General features: G+C 42.7%; 1 protein-coding gene across 3 annotated transcripts in view; it reads left to right on the forward strand.

Moving 5' to 3' along the window:
- SATB2 (SATB homeobox 2) overlaps positions 1-25601 on the forward strand; it is a 140463-nt gene that overhangs the window by 25306 nt on the left and 89556 nt on the right. The window lies entirely within an intron of this gene.

Below are 25601 nucleotides of genomic sequence, written 5' to 3' on the forward strand. Positions count from 1 at the left end.
AGCAGTTAAATCAATTGTATTGGTTGCTTAATCTTAAGCTAGGTATACAACAAGCCCTACCTTGTTAGCCTGCTTAGAAAGCTTTAGCTGGATCTTGCTGAAGTGTGAAAGATGGTAACTGATCAGTCAGCAAATTTATGACACATTTGTTCTGTATCACGAGGCAGGTTACTGCCTTGCCAAAGTCATCACAGAAGAGCCCGACTAAACCTCTAGGTGTATAGGTAGATGGTATCTGGTATTTCTTCTTGTAGCAGGGCCATATTGAACAGCATACTGTAATCTTTCTGTATTTAAAATAGTGCATTTTATATAATGACTATATACGTACAGGCTCTCTTTTTAATATATATAATCATATATATATATGCATATAAATGTTGTCCTTTTTGACTGATAGTTATAATGCTAAATGTGCAGACTGATTTCTCTGTTTTGACTTGCCTGATACACTGCTGCAAAGCCCTTTGTGGAGCTCTACAGTGCCTTGCACTTGGAGGTGATCCTCTAGCAGCAGTGAAACCTTCAAATAAACAAAGCTGTCCTCTCTCTACCAAAAATGTCAGCTTGAAAAAACAAAAAGCAAGAAAGGGTGAGGTGGGAGAAATCTTTCTAAAACAAACTGTTTTTCAAGAGGATTTGTTATACTGAACAGATTATTTCATTGCTTTTTGTATGAGAAGTCTCTAACTTTCAGTTTCATCTCTCTCATCAATAAAACTGGTGCATTTTTAGAGTAGCTTAACAGTAGCTCTGCTTGGAGATTTGGATTTTATCTGCTGTCTTTAGTTATTTCATGTTCCTAGGAAGCTGAACTCAGGATGAGAGGGAGCAGCAGTAGTGTTGAATCCAGGCGTTTAAGGCAGTGGTTAATAGTGCAGTGCTTCTCTACAAACTTCTTTCCAAACAGGGTGATAATGATTCATTTCCTCTGTCAGTCTCTCTGCTCTGTGAGAGAGGCTCACGATCCACATACAGGCAAAATTCATGCACGGCTCCAGTGTGTTTAGTTAGAAAACAGGGTATTAAAAGCTAGATGAGAAGGTAGTTTTATTTTTAATACAAAACATTTCATGCTGTTTTAGGGATAATTTTTTCTGAATGTAAAAGGTCAGTGTATCCCACTGTTTCCATCCTGGTGAGCCAGCTTCCTGTTTGACAGCACTATCCATCTCAGTTAACACGGTTGCTCAACGCGTTGTGAGCTAGCATGTGGAACACACTGCATTAGGTGGCCAAAATTTGATTCTTGGCACTTCTGAAGGGGAATGGGCTTTGCAAGAAAGCTGCTCCAAGGAGGCATGCCCTTCAGTGCAGTGATCCACACTGGCTGAGCATCTCACTGGGGGAACCTCGCTTTTGCAGCATCTCTCCGTTGTGCGAATACCAAGGAGGAGAGACAGATTGACTCACATAGGAAATTTAGGAAATTAGTCACTGTACAGGGAGGAAACAGCCACTGCGTTTTTGAACTACAGACTACAAATAAGCAGGTTCAGATACCAATCTGTCGCTTGATGTGTTGCTCAAAGATCTCATCTAGAAAATAAAAGGTGAACCTCTAGTTGTTTTAATTAGTTTAAAAGAAAAGAGTACCATTTTTCTCCTTAAGGCAGCTGTTACTTTGCACTGGGAAACAGTTGGTCAGCTACCAAATCTCTTATTTGATCAGCTTATTTACCTTCGCACTGAAGGACAAGTTCTCCAAAGTTCTGTTGTTCCTCCTGGGCAAATCCTGCAGGGCATGCTGATTTTAAGAGATGAAGCTGATGTATGCAGCACACTGTAATAGCTTGCTTCTGCGCTAGCTGCCTGCAAGCTAAGAGGCAAGATACAGGCAGAGACAGAGTGCTAACAGATCTCTGAGACTGCTTAGGTTCACGAGAAAATTTGTAGAATATTGGGCTATAATCTGTCACCCAGGGTTGACCGAAGCATGCTGGTAAATTGTTGATACAAGGATTTACTTAGGTATAGTTTGCTGATTTTAAAAAGAGGAAAATAAAGCTATTTGCTTTGTCTTTCCTGGTTGCAGGAGAAGCCTGCTTGTGTTCTAATGCTTGGGATGGATTTCATTTATCAGTATACACCGATAAAGAGTCACTTAGTTCTCCCTTATGCCTTTTGATCAGCTGAATTATAGTATCCACGTGAGAAGCTGAAGATCTTCAGATTTATTTTTCAAAATAGTCAAGCTTTGAGCAACATACTCTGCAAAACACTGACATGAGTAGATGTCCTTATGCCCTCTAGGGACAAAGTAAATGTGAGCTTGTCAAAGCTTTTGTATTATAAATGCTGTCTAGGCAGTAATGTAGTGTGGAATAATTCCCCAGCTCAAAAAGGTGACAAATGTTTATGTCCCCGCACCTCCCCTTGCTTTGGATGACTCTCAGCTAGGAGCAGCAATGTTTGCTTCATCTCGTGGGAAACTTCCTCTTGCCTTTGAACTTTCCCTTTAGAGCAGCATCTCCAGTAGCAGATGAAAGAGCTAGTTATGGGGACAAGGGATTGCAGCAGCAGAGAGAAGAGCTCTGTCACTTCATGCTGCTGTTGCCGTGGTTTGCTGTGGTGCTTGCGCAGAGCTGCGGAGGCTCTAGCGGGTGGCGCGGGACTTGTGCGCGGGGCCCCCATCTCATACTGTCCGTCGCGGTGCGGCGGCGCGCCTGGCAGGCAGAGCCCTGGCGCCGAAAGCAAACCTGGCACGGAGGAGTGGCGGCTCTTAGCATACATAATCTTGAGAAAAATAAGTATTAGGAGGTATATATCAAGGTGGTCCCATGTCTCACTGGACGAAGCTCTTTATTCCCACACAATTTGGGCAGGACACATTTATTCCACAAACAGCTGGTTGTGAACATTTTTTGTTGACGGTGGCAAGAGCGGAGACTTTTGCAGCGAGCGCTGCCCTCGTGAAACTTCCCTTTTCAGACAAGAGCTGTGAAAAGTCTTCTGGAACAGAATGGGAATTCGTTAACAGCTTGGCCCTGGCGTGTGAAAGTTGGTGGTGTGAATGGCAACAAAGGTTTAATAAACATTTATGTATTTTTCTTTCATCACTTGAGTTTACACCTGACACTAGGGAGCCTGCTCCATGTGCCTTCCTGAGAGGAAGAGTCATGCTTTAAAAGGGCACCTGTTTTGTAGGTAGTTTGATAAAACTTGTGTGCCCTGATGCTTTTATTTATATATATATATATATGTATGTATGTATTTTTTTGGGGCAGGGGGGCAGTATTCTGACTGGGATCTGCAAGAGGAGGGAACTGGTGGAGGCTACAACATCCAGTGCTAAATGTTAAGACCAGAGGCCCCGGCAGGCTGTCTTTCCAAAGTAGAAAGTATGAAAGTGGTGGGAAGCTGGAGTGCTTTGGGTGCAGTCCTGCAGCTCTGGGACCTGCTGTGAAAGCCGGCTCCCTCCTCCTCAGTGTGGGGTGGAGGAACAGGAGAGCTTGTTTGACACTTTTGGCAAATTCTGCTAATTTCTTGAAATCCATATGAAAGAGAAACTAGTGTGATTTCTTGTGGGTATGTGTATATATTTTTTTCTTTTGACCAGTTCTGTTTTAACTGTCGTGAGTTTATGCAGAAGTGGTGTACATTGTCTACAAAAGCTCATGAAGCTGAACAGGTCCTTGAAATGGAGTTTGCTTCCTCCTCCACTGTGGTCCTGCTAGCTGCGTTGGTGGGCAGTGCAGAGTGCCTTCCCTGACGGCGGTTCGTAGCCTACCTGTTTCATAGCTTTAGCTGGGCATTGGCGAATGGTTGCCTGCGGTGTCCATTTCGAGTGTGGGTGTCGTGGCTGTAATTCTGCTGTGTGATGTTACTAGTGCTGATACTAGTTCCTGGGAGCAAAACCTGTAGCAAGTGTGTGGCTGAGCAGGGCCGGGGAGAGCGGTCTGAGTAGAGGCACCAAGGAAAGGGAAGTACGGCAAAGGGAAATGGTGCTGGGGTGCCACTGGCTGCAGAAGGAGAGGTGAGAAAACAGCAGAGGGAAGTTAATACAAAGCAAGAGAGACACAGCTTTCCCACCTCTGTCACTGAAGAGATGGCTGACTCCTGGTTCTTAATGTGCTGGCCGCAAGCAGACCCACTGCAAGAGGTTTCAGTGCCCTGGAGGTCCTTTGTGCTGCTCCATTTCTCCTGGTGCTCCGTACAGAGCTAGGGGCTAGTCTTTGTGGCTGCAAAGGGCTGGGAGGAGCGGGAGGCCGGAAGCAGAGACACGACAGGAAAGGTGTTCAAGGCATAAGGCAAGGATGGGAAGTAGAGAAGAGCAGAGCGTTTTGTCCCACCACGTAGAGTTGCAAGAGCTGGGCGCAGAGGAGAGCGATGCTGTGGGGCGGGAGGGAATCGTGACTTAGCCAGCCGAGGTCAGGCATCGTCGACCCTGTCTGCCTTGCACAACTGGAGGGGGGGAAAGGAGAATTGTGTTGGTGCTGCGCCAACGCCTGGGCAGAGTAGCTGATGAAGTACCTTGGCCCTCGCGGCCCAGACCACAGGCGTGTTAGCGACAAGGTGTTCATTTCTCTCAAGGGTGTAAATACATGAGCTCAGCCCTGCTCCCTGCTGTCAATTGGATGCCTCTTGCAGTTGCTGCCTGCCTTTAAGTGGTATTTCAAAGCAAGGACCAGGTCTGTTTGGTGTGTTGACGTTCAGTGGATCAGTCCAAGCCCACAGTGTGCTCTGTGTGTGAGAGCGGGGCAGCCTGGGTGCTGAGCTCCTCTGCCCTGGCCAGCCTTTGCAAGACCACTGTGACTGTCCTGTCCCTTGCAGGATTATAACCCTGGCTACAAATACTTGAAGGATGTAGATGCCAGTGAGGGAATGGATTTGCCTAAGTTGGGATAGGGCTCTGGGGCAATTAGAAGAACTGAGCAGGAGATTAGGAGGGCAAGATCCTGGGAAATGTTCCCAGCTGTGCTGTCTGTGGGACTGCAGTAGCTTTCAGCTGAATACCAGGTAAAGGCAAAACATACCAGCTGGGGGCTGTATTGAACACATACAAGCTGATTTTGTGTTTCTATATCGGGGAAAGTACAGTAAAAATGTAGAGAAACCCTGCTAACCTGTGCTTGATGTGTGCAGCGATGATATTGAACTAAGTATGTGCAGTTGGGAAGACTAGAGATCTTACTCTTTAATACAAGTGCAAGATGGCTGTATGGGCAAAACGAGAGGAAACCTTGGATCAGGTGTCTCCTGTGAATAATGTGCAGCAAATTACAGGTATGCTGGGATCTTCTGACTCCTCAGCCAAGCACCCAGTGATATTTGCACATCTGGGCCGCGGCTCCCTGTTCATTTGATCAAACGTCTTCTAGTCAGTATTATGGTGATTTTAACAAATAGAAGACACATTGGCGATATAATGACTGAAGTAACAAGGCAGTACATTAATCAATAAACTAAAGGTTGGGTCATTTCCTAGCGCTGTCACTGTTTTCTGCTACTTTTTCCTTTTTCATTTGTTAAAGATAACTCTGTTAGCTGAGACCAGCACGTTGTCAGTCTATGTGACTTGCTGTTGATGTTGCTTTTACGGCATATTTGCTCCTCTGATTTTGTAAATCTTACTCATTTTGTAAATCATCCCGCAGCTTTCCAGTGACCAGTACAAATCACTTCCATGCAGACTTGCCATATTTCTCTCTGTTGAAACTCTTTTGCTGTAGACCATAGTCACCCTCCTAAACTAATGAATCTTAGGAAAAAAGACCAAACCAGACCTCTTCTTGAGCTCTTCTCAGCTGCATAGTCTTATTCTGTGTGTAGTTAACAGCTCTTTACCTTTAATCCCTTTTGTGCACCTTGCTTCTATTTTGGATATTCCCTCTTCTTTCCTCTCTCCAGTTTTGCAGGTGAAGTTGTCAGAGGCCCAAATGAAATAATTTAACAGTAATATATGTCGGGGGTACAATTCCAATAGACATCTTGTGATAAAGTCGGATGAGAAAGTTAGTGACAGCTTTGACAGGGATTAAGCTGACTGGATTTCTCCCACCCACATGCAGTCATCCAAATGGAAGTGTCCCTTGTAAGCAGCTCCTCCTTGAATTCCACATTGCCCGAGTTGCAGCCTTTGTCTTTGTCACTGTTGTTTAAAGAAAGGGGGCTGACTACGTCTCAAATATTTATTTCCCTTCCTGTATACAGACATTTACTGGCAAATCACTGTTTTCTCTGCCCTACAAAACTTCATGACAACTGTAAGTAAAAGTCAATTACAGGAACCAAGGGAGAAAGTCAGAATTGGAGAATGCTGAAAACCTCTTCCTTTTTGGTTTTCTAACGGGCGTTTCGGCGCCTAACGGACATAGGTTTTGAAAGACCCTGGTGTTAAAAGCTCAGCATCTCAAAGCATTTCAATTAAAGCCCTAAAGTTCTCTCTAAACATTGCTTGAAACTTTTAAGAAATCTTATGTAAAAAATAAAAATGAAAGATAGGGATTAAGGCTGCTTCTGTTTGTAGGGTTTACACAAATTTTGTGGGAAATATGACATAAAAAAGTGTTAGAATGTCATGTTTATATAGAGTTGTATATATATGTGTGTGTGTATGTGGAAACAAAAGATCAAAATCCAATTAATAAATAACCAAACTTTCAGGTTGTCACCCTCATCCTCCATGTATACTATTATTTTAAGTAATCTCATCGTCCTAGCAGCGTGAGCGTATAGTCGCTATGCCCATTATGACAATTGTTGGCTTTTAGAAAGCGGTCAGTGAGGGTCTCTCTCCTCCTTTTCTCCTCGCCCCTCAGTGCTGATGTGTGTAAAAGTTGCCATGTGGTATTGGCTTTCGGGTCCCAATATATTATTTACAGGATTCTTGTGATGGAACAAAACCTTCTACAAATAATAATCTATTTTTCTAGATGGCAAACATCTGGGTAGTATAAGTAAATGGGTAATTTATTAGTGTTTGAACAGCTTAAAGGAGAGTAACCAAACGTAGCCCTGAACAGCTCAGCACTTCTGGCGGCTGCTTTCCGTCCCATTTGCGGTTTGTGACTGAGCGAAACGCGGCTCGCGATCAGCAGAGGAGGCAGGGATGAAAAGAGGAGAGAGCTGAGCGGCCGGAGCCGACTCGGGCTGCCACATCGAACACGATGAGAATTTTAGACCCAGCGCTTTGAAACGCGTCGTGTTTCGATGACTGTTTCGAGGGCTCTAATGAATCGTGAATTTGTTGCAGCGGAGTGTGTTATCGTTTGTTCGCTCCACGCTAGTAATTGATAAAACTCATACTATGGTACAGATAGAAAACATTAAATTTTTCCCCCCTCTCTCCCTTTCTTTCTTAGAAATACTGCTAAGGCCGTAACAGCAAATCTGTGCTCCTGTTTTATGAGGGTTGTATTCTTTAATGCTTTCCATTCCCTCAGCACACGCTGCAGGCTATGTGCAAAACGATAACTCTGCGGGACAGAAGTTTCTTCAAGTTTCACACTCTTCAAGGAAATATTTTCACATATTCTTCCAGTTTTATAAACTAATGAAGACATTCTGGGGAAATTGAGCCACAGGCTTTTTTTTCTGTCACAACAACCCTTACAGTAATTTGGGGTAAAATAAAAATCAAGTCCGCTCCAAAAGGCCTGTATGTACTCAATTAAAAACTTAGACCAGCTTATAATAAATGCTGATGTTGTTGGCCCCCTTCCTAACCTCTCAGCTAAGCCCACAAGCCCGTGAACCACTGGTATTTTTGAGGAAAGTTGGGAAATGGTGTTTAGTAATTTTAATTTAAAATAATATTTTGTTGTGTTTTTCTTGCATGAATCTGATAATGAAGCAATGCTGTGTTTAAAAGATGGGAATAAATTAGGTTAGACTAGATCCTCCTCTGTCCGGAGAAGGAAGATGAGGTACATTTAGCAGCCTATTGGGTAACAAGGTAAATATACTTAAAGCAGTCAGTAGTAGCTGAGGAGAGCGAAGCCGGGTGGTGTCTAACACAAGTTAGGGTCACTCTTTTTTTTTCTTTGTAAACATCCTTGTCTGCTGAGATTTTTTCCCGTCCCTGCTCTAGTTAAGTGAGGTGGCGTTTCAACTCTGCGACGGGGAGATCGCTTTCGCCACAGCCACAAATTGCTTTGCCCCGTGTGCTTTCCCCACAGGGGCGCCGAGCCGGGCCCGCCGGCGGCGGCCGCTTTCCTTTAACCTAGCGGAGGCAGCACTCATCCCCCCAGCGGCCTCCTGCTTATCGGGAAGCACGCTGCCGCTTTTAGGCTCCGTGACCCGCCTGGTGCTAGGTCCCACCGCGCGGTATTTATGATGGGTGGGCTGCTCGGGCCAGAGCAGAGCTCTTTTTGCTGGCCAGCCTGCCCTGGGTGCCTTGGTCGTAGCAGTGCCCCCGTCCAGGTTTCGCCGGCGGAGGGAAAGGGAGTGGGCGAGCGCGTGCGGAGAGGGAGCGCGCGGGCCGGGCGGTCCCGCTCGGGCTCGTGGGGTTAGGCAGTGCTGCTCGCTCCCCTGCAGCCGCAGTTGAGCCTAACCGAGTAAGGGGAGAAAACTTAAAGGGCGTAAACGGAAAATGTGCTCTGTTCCAAGAGAAGAGGCCAAACGCTCTGAACCCCTCTCCTGTGTCTGTGGCTCTTTAGGAAATATCCTTCTGGCACTGGCAGCAAAGGTTCAGTTCAGTGTGTTCCTCGCTACTGAAAAAAAGAGCGTTTTGGAAGAGACCTGGCTTTAGCCCCCCCAGGCTTTACCAGAGTGTAAATGAACCTTCAGATCAGCGGCTGCGTTTGGTGTCTGCGTCTTTTCCCACCAGTTGAATTTTGCAAGGACGCTCTGCTCTCCTGCCTTGTTTGTCGTCAGAGGCCGGCTCGAGATTAAATGGCTAAATTCACAGGGTGGAAGAGGATGAGCAAAAGGCAGCGCCGTTAGCGACCTCCTTTTACCGTCCAGCCAGGTTACTAGGAACTCATTTGGCGAGTAACCGGCTTGGGTTCAAACCCCAGCTCTGGCTGAGAGAAGCTGAGCGTGTGCGTCCGCCTGTGCGCTGAGCCGCATGGCAGGCCGGGGGGGTCTCTCTCCCCCTCCCCGCCGGTGCCGCGGTCGGGGAGGACCGCCCTTGTGCCCTGTCATTTCTGGGCCAGGGAATACCTTTGGTTTATCCAGGCAACTTAAAAAAAAAAAAAAAAAAAAAAGTGTTTATACAGGTGCAATTGAAAAAGAATACATCAAGTTGCATGAGATGAGGTTAGGGCTTTTTCCACTCAGCATTTACAGGTGATGTTAACTTTCAACTTTATTTCAACAGAAAAACATATTTCATCTAGGATGAAGTAAATGTCAATTAAATAAAGCCACAGTAATTCTAGGATCCAGGGTCTATATTTTATTCCCTTTTTGCTCCCTGGTTCGGCACGTGCAGCATCTTCAGCTTCACCTGGCTGTTTCCCGTTAGCAATGAAGAGCTGCATTCAAACAAGCGGGCTAGGAAGCGAACGTGGGTGCCAGTCAGGATCCTCAGCTAAATTGCTTTCATGTTTTGTTTTTATAATATATTTGCTGCCTAGCCACATTTTGGCCTTTTTCCTTTCTCCAAAAAAAATCATTATGTGGGATAGCTAGTAGATAGTTCTTACTTTCACAGTGACAAGTCCGTGCTAAAAATGTCCCTTGGCACAGGGATCGTTAACTGATGGCAATTTGTCTGCCTTTCTGAGTAGGTTTTTCAGTACAAGCCATACAATCTATGAAATAGTCTGTTGGGGGGGGAGTGTTTATCTTGAGCTGAAACTGAGGATGGACCAAATGCTTGAGGAAAAAATATATCAAATAATGAGCTATAGATAATATTAAATCTTTTCAAGATCCTGGAAGGAGAGGTTTAGGCAGAACTGTACAGCACTCAGCAGGAGAAAATTGGCATTTTGTGAAATGCTACTACAGACTATATTTCAAACATCACTATTTATTTATCCATGTATATAGATAGCATCAATTACATACTTTTTAGTGTTCGTGTTGGATTTAAAAACTGCATATATTACCAACATAAAACTTACTTTTTTCTGTGGCTTGAGCGTGGAGAACAAGCCCATTTTTCTCAAGGTAAAAGCTCTGTTTGTTTGCTCAAAAGAACGAGGAATGGTATTTTGCTGGTAATAGTCACAAGCGTGTATTAGTATTATCACGATGCTTTCAGATAGAGCGCTGCACATGCTAATTCTTTTTTTTCCTGACATATCTGCTTAAACAGCATAGCAACACCGTGTATTTGCATTTTCTGATCACTAAAAATCCCCCCTAACATAAATGTGTATGTGAAATTGAGAACCTAATTAAAAGATTAACAGCATGTACAGTACTTTACCCAAAAGGCATGTGTTAATTTGTTAAAACACTAAAGATTTTTATGCTGTCTTTTTTGACGCTATCAAAATATTTTCAGTGGAAGTGGTTGAACCTGGTCTCTTTATTATAAATTCTTCTGCAGAGTAAGATGACTTAATTTCATATCTAATTGCATGAGGAATTATAAATTATCTTTTCTAAGAGACCTATGACACTAAAATGCAGAATGAACAAATAAAACTGATTTGTTCTAGTACAAATGAAGATATATGGCAGTATTTTTATTACAGACACCATTTGTTTGGGTTGAGTGTCTGAATATTTTACAATAAGATACAAACTGCTCTTTGTAGAGCAGTCATTCATGCAATGCCTCTTAAGGTATTTTACAACTAATTGCCAAGAAATGAAGAAATCCAAATCAACAAAAAACAGCCCCACCCATAAAATAAAACCCTATGCGGAATGGGATAAATCTGTTCAAAAGCAGATATGTTTTACATGCCTTCATAGAGACAGTGAAATCTGCTGCTTGGATCAGACATGGAATTTTTATGTTGTTCTCTGAGGAAAGACCTGTTGGTTTCAGTGAGTGTTTCATCTTAGGAAAACCTGACTTGCTACATCAAAAACGGCAGTTTCCAGGTACCTGGACGATGCCACAGTCTAGTTTTGCGCACGTAGGTGAATCACTGAAAGCCGGGTGTATGTATAGCGGCGAAGCGTGGTCGCCGCACTGGCGGTAGGCATTTCCCTGGTGCCGAGGGAGGGCGAGCGCGGCCCCGGCCGCGTGAGCGCCGCGCACCCTGGGGCACCGCGAGGAGGATTCACTTCCCTCCGGGTGACTTCTGCGGAGTCTTGGACAAATCATACCAACTCTCTTGCTTTGCACGTCCCTTCCTCTAGAACGCGATCGGGGTACCGTCTCCTTCGGGAACGGTTGGGTCGGCCCGAGTGGGGAGCGGCGTGTGCCCTAGGAGCTGAGCGGTTCCCTTGCGGCAGAACTTGGTAGAAACTGACGGTTGTTGAAGGTTTGTCTGTCGTAACTGCTCTCCGTGGAGTTTTATCCTGTAACGAAAGGTTAAAAATGGCTTCTAGTAAATGTGCAGTTCTGTCTTGAACTGTATGGGTGTTTGTGCCAAGGCTGTTAAAATGTTACGGAGCGTCGGCTTAATTGGGTTAGGTTAGTTCTGATCAAATTCTTTAAATTTGACGTACATATGTTGTTCATAAGGAACGAGTCCGTTCTTTACTAACCTCACCAGGACTGAATTAATAAGTTATCAAAGGGATGAGTTTGGTATTGTATTATCAGAGATTTTATTTATCTAAAAGTACTTTTATTATGAAGTTTGCTGATCTAAAGCTGCTTCGCTTAAGCTGATTGTTATTCCCCGATACTAAAAGAACAGTGCCAAATTGTCTAAATCCCAATGTATGTGTGTGGTGGTGATTTTTTTAGAAAGGGGTCAAAAGGCCCCTAGTATTTGACTTCATAAAAGCAACTAGAAAAGAATAATTTTAACTAGAGTGCTTCTGTGGTTTATTTTGAGTGAAACGAGGAGAATTGCAGCATTTAAGGTGAAATGTGGATTAAACTTTTAAAAAATGTTCATGCCTAATAGTCAAAAGTGCTTTAAATAACAAGGTTAAGGAATGTTTTTGTTACCATAAAACACCAGGTATTTCTAGCTCGCCTTTCTCTAGCTCTGTAGTAAAATTTCATTTTACAATGAATTCCTGTACTTCACAATTTTGAGTGTCTCTCTTTACAGGAAAGTGGGAGGGAAAGATCAAAAAAGAAGAGATGCAGCCCAGAGAGTAAGTGTTTCTGAGCTGTTGGCAATAGTAATTTCATGTCTCTGGGAGGGCAGTTTGATTTTGGCGCTGTAGTGAACACCTGCACCACCTCACAGAGATATCTCAACTCCCCTGTCCCACTATCTTCCTTCCCCTTCTTGAAGCAAAGGGGGAATGAAGGCCCGGATACAGCTGTAGCAGTGAAGTAGCACAGTGATACCCTATGATCACAATATGGATTTTGTGGAAGGAGAGGCTGTTACAGAACAAAATTACCATCAAAACATCTTCATGGCTTCTTTTTATACGTGTCTGAATAACATCGGTTTTTGCATGTAAATTTGAGGGAGGTGGAGAAATCTTAGCTGCAGATAGAAAAAAAAACCCCACTGTCTTGATATTAAAAAAAGATCCAGAATTAGAAGGAGATAAATTTGTGTAGCCTTTGCACCATAATAATGTGGAAAGACCTGACACAAAGCCATAAGGCTTTTTTCACAGATTCAGTTGTCTGGAAATTGTGCAATGCTGTTTAAACGGAATGACTTTTAACAGATCTCAGTAAATGGAAAAAAAAATCATGTTTTCACCAAGGATTACATGATGGCAGTGCTAACTCCCATACAATTAATAGACAGTGTGTACTTTGTTTTCCTTTGAGTGCTTAGCATTTTGTCTAGATTATATCTGGCCATGTATCCAGGAACTGGGTATGGATGCAACTGCTGTTAATTGAGCTGTATTCAGGACTGTTAAAATCACCGTGTGCTGTATGGCAAGATGTGTAGCTGAATTTGCATTTGTAGCAATGTAACTGCAGCATACGTATCCTATACTAGATAGGCAGCGCCTAGTCTCTATGCTTTTAGGTATGAAACGTAATTGAGTTATGACAAAATAACTTCTCTCTGCCTAGCATCTGTGTTTTACCAGACATGCAGTTATTTTCCCACGGCAACTTGTGAGGTGCACTTTGTAGCTTTACAGAAGGAAACATGGAGTATGTTCTAATTTTGGCTTGCATCTTTGGCCCATTGAGTCAGGTCTTGTGTTGTAGCAACTTCTTTATAGAGGAAGGTTGGTCGTGGTTTCCCCTGATCTCACACACCTACTACATGCCTTCTTACATCCTGCTACTTGAATGCTTTAGTGTTTGGGAGGAAAAAGATGCCATCTGACATAAGGAGTGAAGAGTTTAAATTTGAAAGCAAAAACCCCATTATTTTAGTGGTTGTTGGAGAAAGTCTTTTATATAACGTGTTTTACAGAAACAGGGCTACGTTTGTACAGAAGGAGGTGCCAGAACTCTAACAGAAGTATAGTAGCTCATCTGATGGAGGGGACATGCTTCTGCATCCTATTCTGGAGCAAAATTAACCCTGTGTGGGAGTAGAATACCTAGCATTGCTGATTTTTGCCATTTTCATGCTATCTTTCGCATAGTTCTGGGGCTCTGGATTGGTGGGGAGGGTGGGGCGGAGCTTGAGCTTTTCTTTAGAAATGTAATCATTAAAGATTTAAAATCTGAGGGGATTTCATAGGGAGCACAATCCCATCTTTGGTACAAAAACATGGAACAGGAAAAGAATCCAGATATTTTAATTTCGTGAGAACAGAAAGAGAAGCTGATTGGTAACTTTGCGATATGGTATTACTATCTGAAACCTGCTGCTCTGCGAGTGTGCAAATGTGTGATAGGGTGATTGTGTATGTGTCTGTGTTGGTTTTAAACATAACTGGGGCCTCCTGTGACCCACTGGTTAACTCTGAGCCTTTGGCGTTGAGTGCTGGGGTGGGGGAATGTGTAGAAATGGGGGAAAATGAGAGAATCTAGGTATCAGGAGCCAGTAGCAGGCTTAAATTAAGCAGAAACCTCAGCACATTATAAACTTGTAAGGCTATATATACACTATGGTATGTGGCTGGACCATAGACGTACTCAGCAAACCACTGAATATTATAGGACTATTCATATGTTTTCTAATTCTGCCCAGAAAAAAGAGGATTTCATTACTGAGTAATACCTTATCATCCTGTTCCTATGATTAGCAGTCGAGCAATTTGAACTTGCAAAAATAGCAGATTGGATATTTCCCTAAAAGTGTGTACGCTATTGCACGTCTTACTGATGCTCTGGCAGAAGATTGTAGGGGTTAACAGAAACTGGGGCTGACAGTCACTTCAGGGAGCGAACGTAGTTTAGTGAAGGTTATGAAAAAGCGGTGCTTTTCTTTAAACGACCTGTGACAAGTTGATTCCTTGGGCAGCATGGAGATGGGAAAGGGAGAGAGAGGCCAAAGAGGAGGCTGCACGCCATGAGCGTATCTTTTTGAACCGGGAGGAGTCTAGGCCAACAATTTCATTTTGAGCTTTGCTTCTTTAGGAGAAAAGGTTAGGAACAGAAGTGAAAGCAAGTAATAGGACAGATAATGTCCTGAGCTCTTAAAACCTAAGGTGCATACCTCTGAGTCTACTATTCCCTGCAGTGGTGGAAACTTAGAGGCAGTGGTGTGGTACTAGTGTACTAAGGTCAAAAAATATAGCTAAAAGGATTTGTCTGAGTGTGCAGCCTGACTAAAATGCAAAAATTGAATAGGCAGGCAGTTGTGTGATGTGGAATCCAAAATCAGTGCTGTGTTTTAAGTTTCAGCAGTGTAAATAAAGTCAAACGCTTCTGAACTTGGTGGAGTTTTGGATTTCCACTGATGCAATTGAGGGCAGAGGTTGAAACATGATTTTTATTTGTAGACATATCTCAAGCTACATTTCAAACTTGTTTTATGTGAAGAAGTAGATAATCTATTGGGAGGCAAGTTGATTGCAGCATAGGTAGCGCAGCTGCAGATATATTTAACTATAGGCTCATTAACCACTGTTGCTTCTTTGCAGAGAGCTTGTTTGGGGTGTTCCATCCAGACTTTTTTTCAGCTATGTCCTAGTATGAAAAAGTAAACTCAGTGCAGGTATTTTGGAACGAGCTGCTCAGCTCCCTGAGGGGTAGGCCAAAGCTGTTTTACTGTGGAACACTTCCCCTTATAGAAAAGTTATCGATCCGCAGGATTTTTTTGTTTAACGATCTTCATAGTTCCTTAGTTGTTCTTTATGATGGACCCTACGAGGACGGGTTTAAGTTCTTGCTTGCTTATGTGAAAGCCTGAGATGCAGAGGCTGGGTCAAGAAGGTGGAAACTGCCAGTAGGAGCCTCCTACCTCTGCAGAGTCATGGAGAAAGATTACCTGTGTCCTCAGAGGACAGAAGGTGGCAGCTCATATATCAAAAGTGAGGAGGCGTATTTGTGTTAATATGTATCAGATTTGACCTAGTTTCAAGTACTTTTCTTAGGAGTGCAGGAAGGAGAAAGCTGGAGAGAGTAGGGAGCGTATGAAGCCTGAGGTGACGATTCTTATTGTAGGCTAATGGTGATGTTTTAGTTTTGTGAGTGTGTGTGTGCGCACGTATGTTTGATTGGATGTGAGAGGATGGCAAATTACATTCACTTTTTTGGCAAGGATTGAGAATTTGGTCTTTAGTTTGACTAACGTGTGTGCGTATGTAGGAAGGTTTTAGAAGAAGGGGAAAGTATTTGTTAATTGTTGGACTATTTGTGCCTGAAATATCATAAACACTTGCATGTAGTAGTGGGAATACAGTACCTTTTTGTTTCCAGAGAACTTGTTAGAAATATTAGTTGAAATTAAGAGCCATATGCTTTCACAGAGAAGCCCCCTGTTTGAGGTTATCGTGTAGAAGTAGGCTTGCCTGTGTAATAAATGTCCAGGAATCAAGATGGTGGCTGCTTTGCTTTGGAACTTAAGGTAAAGAGTTTTGTTTTTTAAAGTGTAAAGGTGGTTAGTACTTGTCTGTAGACTTTTAAATAGTGCATAAATGCACACAATTTTTCTTTGATTCATTTTTTCTTTCATTTATTAACAAGGTGATTATGTAGGAAAATTCATCAGAGGCTTTAGAAATTGTGGAGGTTTCTGATGTCATATGATGTCATCCTAGCAATGCGCTGCACTGTAAAACTTCAGAGCGACCACTGCTGTACCACCAGGGCGAATAATGGAGCATTCATTCGCTCCTACCAAATCCCAGCATAAAATATTCCACAGACTCTCTCAAACCAGAAACCGTGCATGTAAGAGCAGGCAGCGCGAAGCCGCGCTTTGGAGGGTGTAATCTGAGTACCTAGAAGAGGAGCGAGCGGTAGATACTTGAATTCCCAGAATTCGTTACGTTGAGGCTGCACAAAAGCTAGAGACTCCCTGAGGTAAAATCTCTTCAGGAGGAAGTGGCTGAAAAAATCTTGACCGTCTCTTGGGGAGCTTGTGAGAACGAGCACTAGGGGCCAAACTCTGCTCTCTTACACCATCCGAAATTGGGATTAGTGCCGAGGACGAGTGTTTTCCCTGCTATGACTAGACTGGAGGGAGTAGAGCGCGGAGGGGTCTGAGCAACCAGTGACTCTACTCTAAACCACACATAAAATGAATTTAGCAATCTTGGACTGTTGAACAATGATTCATTTTATAATATGACCACAAAATGTAGCTGAGTTGGTAATGATTGCTTCAAACGGCTCGAGAAACTGAATGAGCCAGAAGGAGCCGGGGTTGCCCTTAGCCCCACTAAGTGTCCGTGGTGGGCCGAAGGTCAAGGCTTCTCGGCAAAGCCCTTGCCAGGGGCAGCGAGGGCAGGCAGGGGAGAGCTCTGCCGCTCTAGGGACACACAAAGGTCTCATTCTTCAGTGGTAAACTTGCTTTAACAGCCATCGCTGTATACTAACTATACAAAAAATAAAAGGAAGTGCCTGCTGCATCTTACTTGTTCAGGATGTTAACAGCTGTATGGCAAATACATCTATAGTAAAGGATGACGGGAGAGGAAGATGCAGGCAAACTTTTGCAGCCATTCTTTTATATCCGTAATTGCATCCAGATTTAGCAGCAGCGTCATTAGATTTTGCAGAGGAGCTTGGCAGCCGCTGAGGTGCAATTTCTTGGTGTTTCAATCCTGCACGGCGGAAAAGGTCCATCGCGCTCTGACCTGCTTTAAAACAAACTATACCAAACAGTGCCTGCCTGCTTAGAGAGACCCCCCCCCCCTTTTTATAGACACTGCCATTTGTTGCAAGGGTTGCTATGGCAAACTGGGGCAGAAAATCCTGTCTTGATGTTAAAGCGAAATACTTCAGAAATTATAAGGAGACAGATTTTGAGAATATAAAGTAATTAAATGTCAGTAATTGCATTATTGCACTATCTTGCCAGGGAAATAGCTATTCCTGAGAGAGCCCATTGCAGTGTTGGGCCTCAGAGCAGAGTATAATTCTCTGGAAGTGTTTTAGGTTTTCCAAATCTGTCTTTCTGCTTTTATTTAATTCTAACTAGCGTATTTAATTCTAAGTAGCGATAAACAGCAGCTTGGCCCTGCAAAAGTTGTCAGCATCCTGCACACCTTAGTTGTGAATGAACTAGGAAGACTGGATAAGTATTTACAGTTTAGGCTTAAATTGATGGAGGTAAATAACTGAAACCTAACGAAGCCGGCCCAAGTAGCTTCTTGATAACTTACCCAGCTAGGATCAGTGTCTTTTAACTGAGACAGGAAATGTTAGGTTTCTTCCAAACAGAAGTCCTACAGCTCTCTAACGTGCGTTTTGTTCATTGACTGCTGGAGGTGCAAAGTGTCAGGCAGGTAGGAGACTTCTGTAGTAAATTCCTTCACTTACAAGAAAAAGGAAAATCCAAAGCTGTTTTACATTGCTCGCCTTAATTCCTTCCCCTCTCCATTTCCTGACTAAATACTTACACTGCTAACCTTGCTGCAGTTGCAGTCCTTCAAATCTCCAATAAAAGGGTGAAGAGTACACTTCAGAAACAGAACTGGAAAACTGGATGCTGCCTAGCATAATTTTAATCCAATTAGGGAAGCTGCTCAGAAATGTTTTTGGCTCTGAATGCTGAAAACAGGCAGTTCTGTATCCTTACATCTATAGCGGTTATTCATTAGAGTATTTCCTTACGTTTTTAAGTGGGCCTGTGTTATGGCTTTTTGATGAAGTTTGGAGAGAAATGAAGATGAAAATACCTGCTTCGTACATCTGGAAGAGAAATTCAGATTTAATAGGAGAAAGAGATCAAATCACTACGTATGTGGATAAGTGAAAGATGGGGTTTATAAATATGTTACTGTGGGCCATGAAGAGCCCTACTCAGTTGATCCAGTGAGTGAAGTCTGTGTTTTACGTGGGGCAGGCACTTGGTGCTCTCCAAGCATTTTGGGTCTGTGCTCGGTTGAGCTGCACAGTGGTGAAGCCAAGCTCTCGTTGCTTGAATGTGGGTGCAGATCAGCGCCTCTGCTTTGATTATGCCAGTATCATTGATCATATGGACTATTCACCTGTTTTTTGCTTTTGCTTGCGTATGAAGAACTGGGCAGCAGGAGCATGGCTGTAACCCTGGCTCAGTAACTAGATCAAGGCTCAGGAACTCTGAGTCTTCTTCTCAGTGTTGCCACTGCCTGTTTGTTTTCAACAAGTCATCTTTGGCTGGTGCTACTAGTGTAACTTCATGTAGTTGGCCATGCTGGTGAGTAAAAGCAAATACATGCTTCTGTCAAACTTGCTGAGTTCATTTCAGTGCACTGAGAGCGTCATTTTGTACCTCCTCAGATTTCTGAGTAGGCAGTTGACTGGCCGATGTATTCGGGGAATGTAACATGTACAAAGCTTTTGCATTATGGATTGCTCAGATATTTCTGGGAGAGGGACCAGCAACTTCCCAAATGGGAATTAAAAAAAAAAAAGGAAAAAGAAATGTAAAAATGTTTATAACTAGCTTAAGTCAGCATCCTCATCTGGAACTGGCCGAATCTAGTCCAAGATGCTTTTCATGCCACCGGCTTTGCCAGCTACCTTTTAGTAGCATTACCAAAGGCAAGGCATTTGCAGTGATTCAAGAGTTCAAGTCTGTTACAGAAAGAAAGGCACTTCTTGAGGAATCTCATTAAAGGCCAAGCCAAGGTTTTTCTCATTTAATGTTTCTTACTTGAATCCACTGGTTTTCCTAGTATTTTGTTGTAGAATGGTTGTTTCTTCTTACGTTTATCATTACTTATTTGAAAGTTTTTTTCATTATGTTACCTCTGTTAAAACAGTCTCATGTTCAAGGCTAAAATTCAGGAATCTTGAGTACCTGGGTATTCTGATTGTCACTGGTGCAGAGATTAGGTTTAGATGGCTGAATGCATTGAAATGCAGCTTTGAGTCCACTTATCAGCTTTTCTTATCTTGATAGAAATGATGAAGAATCAAATAATTTTAAAATTATAAGAAAGTTTAATTGAGAGCTACAATTCTATAAATATCGCAGTCATTCCTTATGGGTAAACATACACATACAACACTGTAATTGCACCCACAACATTCATTCCTGTTAAATTAATACACTTTCAAATACTAACTTTACACGGCACGTGCATAATTTATATCTTAAATTCTACATTTTTCCTCTGTGCTTATAACCAAAATTACACAGATTCCCTGTGTGGAATTATATCCTGAACTGCTCTCTCCCAGTATGTATTTAAACTTTTCTCCTAAATAATGTGCATTATCTTAATTACATCATGTAACAATTATCTGGAAGCTATTGGTTATTGTGTCAGTCCGAGGTGCCACTTAAGTCCTTTTCTTCTCACAACTAACAAAATAGTAATTGTTTCAAAGGCAGGCTGTGATATGAACGCTGATCAAATCCTAGCAGACAGGTCATTATGATAGTAGGGGAAAGCAATGGCGCAGGTCCCTCCCTGGGTGAAAGCATCAGGAAGAAATGGGTGGTTGTATTTCTTTTGGCAGTCTGAAGCTGTTGTGAGCCCAAAGTCCCAGCCAAAAGCAAGTGAGCTTTGAGATGACTTGAGCCGTTTCTCAGAGGCTTTTGTGAACTCTTACTTTTTTTCATATTGTTTTAATTATACTTCTCAATGTTGGGAGCGCCACGTTAGATCTTCCATGTTTCAGACTTATTTGTGAGAGGATTTCTCATCAGCTAATAGCCCTTATTTCAAAAAATCTTCATTGGTTGGGCTAAGATCTGAGCTCAGATGTGTGATCACATAAGGGAAAATTCCTTGGAGACTTGGGGTGGAATGAAGCCCCCTCCTTAATATTTTTGTCTAACATATGTCACTGTATTAAAAATAATTACTTTGGTTCCTTAGAGGGGGAAGAGGAAAGGTTTTTTTTTAAAACTTGAAATTCTGTGTTGAGCAGGCAAATAAACTCCTGAGATTGCTTTCATTTGAAAAGGATATTTTAAATGGTACTTTTACTTGAATGTTGGCCAGTTTAATTTAGGTTATTGCTTCTGACAATTAAGCTCGTGTTGGGCTGCAGTTGTCTCATTAGCAATGTGGCGAGTGATGAACTTGGATCTGCGGAGGCCAGACCCTCACCTGGGAAGCTCGCCCGCCAGGGCTGCGCCGCTGCTGCGACCGTGAAGCGGTCCGTGCAGGGCTGCAGGGATTCAACACACAGCAATAAAGTCCTACCAAATTCAGTGAATAGTTTTTCTGGAAGAGAAGGTTAAACAGCGGGGGAAGCATGGGGAATGCAACTATGTTGCTTTGAGGTGATCTAGTTTTGATATTTTCCTATTGAAATGTTTCAACTTTTTTCATTTTGAAACAGGATTTCTCCTTCAAAATTAATCTGCTTTAAAAACAAATTTTTAAATAGGAAAGGGGATGGAGTGGCAGGGAGTAAGGATAGGGTGAAATAATTAAAAAAAATAAAATTAATTTCTGTTAGTGGTGCTTCATCTGCCAGGAAATGATCAGTTGATTTGTCTTTCATTTAACTGAAAACAGTTATGCAAGTTAGAGTTCTGTGAGCTGATTCCCCCTGCTCTTTTCTTCCTCCTGAATTTTATCCACTGTTCCCCCTGCTCTTTTCTTCCTCCTGAATTTTATCCACTGAAGCAAAATATCTTTTATTTACACAGTCTATTCCTCTGTGTTACAGAGGGAACATTCAGGGGAAAAACAGTGTCATTTTGGTGGTGATTTGAAGAACAAAAGGATTAAAGATAGTTTTCTGCAGTAGAAAATTTTCCCAACTTTGTATAGTTGAAGGCTTCACAGCTAAATAGCATCAAAGAATGACTGCTAATGATCAAACCCCAAGACAAAATACAAAGAACTTGCTGGCATTACTAGGAGGAAGAACTGAAAAATTTCTGTATAATTTTCAAGACTTTTTTTCTTTTTGTGCTTTTCATATCTCAGTTATACGAGCATTTTGCATTGCTGTGTCATCTGTACTGTGTCCAGAGTTGGTACAAATACATTTATATACAGGAAGGGGGGAAAATGTTAGTTCCTTAAAATGTTTTATGTTTTCCTTTTCATTTAAATTCACTTTGGATTTTATTGTATCAGCTGCCTACAAATACTTTACTACTTTTGCTGTGAAAACCCGTAGTGAAGCATGCTTTAAACTGACTGTTCTGTTCTCTTTCGTTACGTGGCTGTGTATAATGTTTGCAGCCACTAAAAAGATATTTTAAATGTTATATAGAAATAGCTATTCCATCAGATATTTAATATTGTATACATGAAAACTGACCTAGAAGAGATTATATGAAAAAAATGTTTGCTATGGGAGTAAATTTAAGTGGGTTATGTTAGTGGAAAAATGAAGTACTTGTTTCTCTGCGCCGGCAAGGAGAGATGGGTCTGTGCAGGCTGCCGGTGAGACCTGTAGCCAGGTGTGCGCAGTGGAGAAAGCTAACCCGGAGGTGCAAATGCGACTTGGAGAGAGCGTGAGGGTTGCCTGCAGTGGTCCTTTCTCATCTGCAAGGGTGTCCAAATGTCCTGGAGGCTCCATCTTCATGTTTTCCGGGCTGCTCTGCTCAGCAGAGGCTGAGCGAGCAGGCCTGGGTGCCAGCGACCTTGGCGCATCCAGCGGCAGCTCTCATGCTGCTGGCATCCCTCCTGAGCGCAGGAGACCAAACTCACCACGGCCTCTAGCAAACTCCTCTTCCTCCTGTTTTTAAATTCGGATAAGCTGCGTGGTGGGAAGGAAAGTTGTGACTCACGCTAAACAGTGTGTAAGTCATTGCCTGGGGGGTAGGAGGAGGGGATATTAGAGGCTTGCGGTTTGGAGATTTATTCCTGTTGAACTTGGAGGTGGCTGGCCAGCGCTCTGAGAAAGGAGGATTTTGGTGTGGGTGGGAAGAGGAAGGTGAAAATGATGTGGCATGTGGTGGGGGTGAACGGAGCTGGCCAGCTGAGCCACTCACCGCAGGAGCCAGGAGTGCAGCTTCATCGAGGGTCGTGAGAACCTCATCGAGAACCTCATTTGATTGACTGTGACGAATCTGGGCTCTGTTTTAGCAGGAAATTAAACCTGTTCATTTATTTGTAAACAAACAATGAAAGCTGCTTGCTTTGTGCAGAAGGAGGCCTAGGGGATTGGCAACAAGGTTGAAAAAATATTTTAGCTAGGGTAGTTGTTAGTAGAGGATTCTGCTGTCTCACCAAGGCCTAGGGAAACTATGCATCGTTCTTGCCCATCAAATTTATTTCTCTCTAGTGAGATTTAGCAGTGCAAATTGCCTTTCCTCTACTGGCACAAAACACCTCAGTCATGATAATAGCATAATTTTGTGGTTCTAACAAGGTCTTTGTACAGTCTGAGTCATGGCATTTTGTTACATTTGCTAATATTTTCCTTCCCTATAAGTTAACTCAAAAGAAATTTCAGACAGGACGTTCATCTTATTTAAATATGGCACAAGGTGGCACAAGACACAGGCAGTAGAATATGACACCTTCTGTATAGTACATAACTGGATAAAAGTTAGCTCAAGTCGTTAGCATCTTGGAACTGGTACCTTCATTTCATGGCTGTTTGTGAAGAGCTTATGTTAGCAGAGCCTAAAGGTGGAGCATCTCCACTGTGAACTGTTACCTTAGTTTATGTGAATTAACACTATTCTTTCAATATTCCCAAATGAAGGGCCAAGCATTTAGAGAAGCTTTGTACCTTTACTGTTAATGAAGGTCTTTCTGTAGGTATTTGAGGCTTAGTGGCAGGAATGTGTGGACAGTTGTTGCCTGTCCTGTATTTCCTGCAGATGATTTAAAAACCAAAAAAAAAAAAAAAAAAAAGACTTAGACCTCCAGATCTTTAGACCTCCCGATCTCCAGTTCTCTTCTTTGGATAAGTGATTAAAACCATTTCACCTTGTAGTAGCTAAAGGAGATAAGAGAGAGGCCAATATTTTGGGCCACCAACAATAAAAATTATTACTGGCTATGAAGGTTGGATGGAACTTGATTTTCAGCAAGATTTGGTTGAATATCTTCTCAGACTTCTTTTGAGCAACATACTCAGTCTAGAACAGTGTACCTAAAGAAAAGCATTTTTCATTAAATCTTACAGATTCAGCAATAGTTTATCCACTTATTTAATACTTAAGTTATTCTCCTAGATTGTGATTTTAATGGTGTGGCACTGATTTTTTACATTTACACCACAATGGTACCTGGTCTCACTGACTGGGACTTTTATTGCATGAGGAGCTCTGCAAATTAGTTATCCTGTGATAAACTGTATGCCAGGGCCATAATCTGGAAAAGAGTTGTTTTAATGCTGATGGAGGTCATCTGACTGGATTTCTATCCCCCATAAATTCAAGTCTGAAAAGGAAAAAGGAGGATATTTTTGATCCAGTGGATTTCTCCTTATCTGTAAGATTTGGGGACAGGCATTACGATGTATGTTTGGTCCTGACCTAGAGTGCTGCCAATCAAAAAGGCAGACAGAAAAGTTCAAATAAGTGAAGAGAGAGTGATAAACCCAAAGAAGAGCTGGAGCAGCCCATGTGATGGTTGTGCTGCACCTCCTCTTCACTCCACATGTGCTTTTTTTTTTTTTTTTTTTAAGTGATTAGAAACTACACAAGACTAATTTCAACTAGTTTTGATGTCTGCATTATTTTAGGCATCTCAGAATTTTGGGATAATTCTGTAGTTTCCACTACAGAACAAGTTTCCACTTGTTCAAAAAAACCCTATATCTTTGCAGTTTATACCTGGCTTAAGACCTGCACTAGGAAACAACTAATAATGTTTAGTCTCCAAACGAAGAACAGACTTTGGGGGGCAGTAAAACAGACTTTCATTAAGATGCAGATACCCACAGTGCAACCCACATCCCACCACCTGAGCGAGTGCCAAGAGCAGGGAATAGTTAATGGCTGTGGGAAATGGCTGTGTCAGCAGAAACCAGACTGAGGTCTTTCCTCCAGGATGACCTTTGAAATCAATCAGATTGTGAAAACGATAAATCTCCCAAAGCCTCCTCTTTGCTTGGTGGCTGCTGTGCGTGTAGTGGTCTCTCAGCGCTGAGGTTTACTCTGATTCCTTGTATGGGTGAGGAGAGGAGATTACATTTAGATGATTAAACTTCCTTGAAGGGATGTATTCTGGCTATTCTTTCTGGAGCACATGTGCATGCAGTGTCTCTAGCTTCCTGCATAAGACTTTGGGAAATACTATTACTTATATCGTATCTCTTTTACTATGATGTTATTAATTGAAGTCCCCAGTCAAATATTGTGTATTTGTGATACGTAGAAAATCATTAGCAGCAGTGTAGGTTGTACCATACAGTGAAATGGACTCCTTGCTGGATTCTGGGGATTTTCAAGTATTGGTACTATATTCTGAATAAGGCACTATCCAGGTGTATCTTTCTTTAAAGATACTCCTCAGAACTGTGGTCATGCCCCTGGACTCCCTTTCCACTTAAAAACTGAGCATTTTCAGGCCCAAGCCATCTCTAGGGCTTTGGGAGATGATTGGAAATGACAACCTTTTCCCCCCTTTTTTTTCTTGAAGTATATTCATGGGGAAGATCTTAGCTCTTTGCGTTTGAACATGAGCTCTAGTGGGGAGCTGGGGGTCCTGGTGGACACCAAGTTGAGCATGAACTAGCAGTGTGCCCTTGCAGCAAGAAGGCTAACAGTCTCCTGGGCTGCATTTGGCAGAGTGTTGCTGGCAGGGTGAGGGAGATGATCCTTCCCCTCTGCTCAGTGCCGGTGAGGCCACATCTGGAGTGCTGTGTCCTGCTCTGGCCTCCCCAGGGCAAGAGAGACATGGAACTACTGGAGTGAATCCAGAAAAGGGCTGTGAACATAATTAAAGGACTGGAGCATCCGTCATATGAGGAGAGGTTGAGAGAGCTGGGACTGCTCAGTCTAGAGAAGGGAAAGCTCCGGGGGATCTTATCCATATGTGTAAATATCTGAAGGGAGGGAATGAAGAAGATGGAGCCAGCTTCTTCTCAGAGGTGTCCAGTCACAGGACAAGAGGCAATGTGCACAAACTAAAACACAGGAAGTGCCACTTCAGTGTAAGAAAACACTTCTTCACTGCAAGGGTGACTGAGCACTGGAAGAGGTTGCCCAGAGAGGCTGCCAAGTCTC

The sequence above is a fragment of the Struthio camelus genome, chromosome 6 (assembly GCF_040807025.1).
Source record: "Struthio camelus isolate bStrCam1 chromosome 6, bStrCam1.hap1, whole genome shotgun sequence".
In the NCBI taxonomy this organism is placed as follows: Eukaryota; Metazoa; Chordata; class Aves; order Struthioniformes; family Struthionidae; genus Struthio; species Struthio camelus.